Source organism: Bison bison, unplaced genomic scaffold (assembly GCF_000754665.1).
Source record: "Bison bison bison isolate TAMUID 2011002044 unplaced genomic scaffold, Bison_UMD1.0 scf7180017864326, whole genome shotgun sequence".
Classification (NCBI taxonomy): Eukaryota; Metazoa; Chordata; class Mammalia; order Artiodactyla; family Bovidae; genus Bison; species Bison bison.
Window position 1 is genome coordinate 5,001,936 of NW_011494898.1, and position 3,777 is coordinate 5,005,712.

The following is a 3,777-nucleotide window of genomic DNA, read 5'->3' on the forward strand; positions in this document are numbered from 1 at the left end:
TAAAGATTTGACCTGTTCATACGTCTGTGGAGCAGCTCTCCGTCTCCCAACTCTATAGTAACCTTAGGTAGACTGTTGTTGCGTTGTGTGGTACCGTTTACCCTGAGACCCGTTGGATGGAACCACCTCTTGCAGGCCCTGGTTGCCCCGGGCCGCGGGCCAGTGTGCGGGCCCGTGGGCCCTGGTGCCGCTCCGTGTCCAATAAAGCTCTCAGATGTGACAAAAAAAAAAAGGGGGGGGGGGGCAGAGGAACTAAATAGACATTTCTACAAAGAAGACATACAGATGGCCAACAGGCACCTGCAAGGTGCTCAGCATCAGGAATTATTAGAGAAATGCGAATCAAAACCATAATGAAACATCACTTCATACAGGTCAGAACGGCCATCATCAAAAATCTACAAGTAATAAAGGGAGGGTGTGAAGAAAAGGGAACCCTCCTGTTCTGGTGAAGGGAATGTAAATTGGAGCTGCTACTATGGAAAACAGTACAGAGGTTCCTTAAAAAATTGGAAATAGACTTGTCATGTGATCCAGTGATCCCACTCCTGGGCACTAATTCAAAAAGATACATGCACCTCAATGCTCACAGCAGCACTACACACAATAACCAAGACACGGAAGCAACCTAAGTGTCCATCAATGAATAGATAAAGAAGATGAGGTATATTTATAAAATGTAATATTACTCAGCCATACAAAAGAATGAAATATTGTCACTGGCAGTAACATGGATAGACCTGGAGAATATCATACCAAGTGAAGTAAATCAGACAGAAAAAGACAAATATTATACAGCATCACTTACATATGGAATATAAAAAGATAATACAAATGAATTTATTTATAAAACAGAATAGACTCACAGACATAGAAAACAAACTTAAAGTTACCAAAAGGGAAAGGGAGTAGGGAAGGATAAATGAGAAGTGTGGATTAAAAGATACACCCTGCTGCTGCTGCTAAGTCGCTTCAGTCATGTCCGACTCTGTGCAACCCCATAGATGGCAGCCCACCAGGCTCCCCCGTCCCTGGGATTCTCCAGGCAAGAACACTGGAGTGGGTTGCCATTTCCTCCTCCAATGCATGAAAGTGAAAAGTGAAAGTGAAGTTGCTCAGTTGTGTCTGACTCTTCACAACCCCATGGACTGCAGCCTGCCAGGCTCCTCCATCCCTGGGATTTTCCAGGCAAGAGTACCGGAGTGGGGTGCCATTGTCTTCTCCGAGATACACACTATTATACATAAAAAAGGTAAGCAACAAAGATTCATCATGTAGAACAGGGAAGTATATGCAATATCTTGTAATAACCTATGATAGAAACTAATCTGACAAAATATATGTAACTGAATCACTTTTCTGTGTGCCTGAAACTAACACAACATTATAAATCAACTATATGTCAATTAAAAAAAAAAAATATATATATATTGTTTCTTTGTTGTCACTTCTTAGGTCTCATTTCTATAAGACCTCTGTGGGCATGAGTTAAAATTTATTCCTCCTATGAATCTGTCTTGTGTCAATTTTATTATTAGTCCAGCCAGAAGAACTCAAGGGGCAGAAGAGCAAATTTCCCTTTCCTTGACATTGAATAAATTTCATTTATTTGTTTATATATAAAAGAAAGTTTAACTGGATATTATTTTAGACAGTTTAGAAGGTCCATTCTTAAAAATTGTGAAAATTAGTGAAAAGGTGAAATAAGTATCCTAAACATAGGAGCTAAAACTATAAAGCTTTTACAAGAGAGTATTGGAGAATATGTTCATGACTCATGAGTCAAGATTTCTTAGTTCATATAAAGCAATAACCATAAAAGAAGACAAAAACAGACTTTATCAAAATTAAAAACTTTTGCTCATCAAAAGACACCATTAAGAAAATGAATAGGCAATCCATAGACTTGGAGGAAACACTGGCAAAACGTATATTTGACAAAGGATTATTATCCAGGGTGTACAAAGAACTGTGGCACTTCAATAGTAGAAGACAACCAATTAAAAATGGGCAAAAGATTTGAAGGATCAAAAGTATATATGCCTGAATGGCCAATAAGCACATGAGAGAAATGCTCAGCATCGCTTGTTATCCAAAAATGCAAATTAAAACCACGAGGAGACAAGACTACACACCCACCAGAGGGGCTATAGTCAAAGAAACGGACCCCAGTCGTCAGTGGAAGTGGGATGGGGCACCTGAAGCAACGCTGTCCGTGGAAGGGTCACTGACGCAACTGCATGGGAACCAGTTGGCCAGTTTCTTCTAAAACGAAGCGTATGTGCCCCCTGTGACCAGCACTTCCACTGAGGTATTTATCCAGTATAAATGAAGATATTGACACGTTCACAAAAAATACTCGTGAAGTTTACAGTGGCTTTACTCATATAGCCAACACCTGGAAAGGCTCACAGAGCCCATCAACAGAAAAACAGATGCTTACATGGTGGTAAGCAACGAAACTAGCAACACGAAGGAACAGATGACTGACACAGGAAAGAATGTGGATGACTCTCACGAATATTACGCACAGTGAAAGAAGTCTTGCACACCAAAGCGTATACACCGTATGATCTCATTAACATGATGCCATAATATACAAAACTAATCGACAGTAGAAAAAACTCAGAGCAGGGGTTACCACTGGGCCTTGGAGGAGAGATTCCCTAAAAATAGGAGTGAGAGAACTTTCTGTGTTCTGTGTCTTGATAGCTTCTATGTGTACATATGTTTGTCAAAATGCAATGAACACACTCTTAAGATGGTGCATTTCATTGTAGATTTTAAATGCTAATATTAATAATATGCCTCTAAAGTATTTAGGGGAAGTATACTGATGTCTTTGATTTACTTTGAAGTAATCACAAATAATAAGATGGGTTAATGCATTGATAACTATGTAATAAAGCAAGACCAGTAATGCTAATAGTAGAATCTAGGAGCTGGATATGTGGGTGTCCCACAGCAAAATTCTTACAATGTTGCTACTTGCTTGAAAATTTTCACATCAAAATGCTAGAAAACATGAAAAAAATAAATATGAACTACAATACACACAAAGTAACTTATTTGGTCATTTATTATGTTTTAAATTATAATTATAGAAAAAGGCTTATTTGTTCAGGTCTTAAGACACATGCTGGCAAAGTAATGCTCAAAATTCTCCAAGCTAGGCTTCTACAATACGTGAACCATGAACTTCCAGATGTTCAAGCTGGATTTAGAAAAGGCAGAGGAACCAGAGATCAAATTACCAACATCTGTTGGATCATTGAAAAAGCAAGGAAGTTTCAGAAAAACATCTACTTCTGCTTTATTGACTACGCCAAAGCCTTTGACTGTGTGGATCACAAACTATGAAAAATTCTTCAAGAGATGGGAATACCAGACCACCTGACCTGCCTCCTGACAAATCTGTATGCAGGTCAAGAAGCAACAGTTACAACTGGACATGGAACAACAGATGGGTTCCGAATCAGGAAAGGAGTACATCAAAGCTGTATATTGTCACCCTGCTTATTTAACTTATATGTAGAGTACATCATGCGAAATGCCAGGCTGCATGAAGCACAAGCTGAAATCAAGACTGCCGGGAGAAATATCAATAACCTCAGATATGCAGATAACACCACCCTCATGGCAGAAAGTGAAGAAGAACTAAAGTGTCTCTTGGTGAAAGTGACAGAGGAGAGTGAAAAAGTTGGCTTAAAACTCAACATTCAGAAAACTAAGATCATGGCATCCAGTCCCATCACTTCATGGCAAATTAATGGGGAA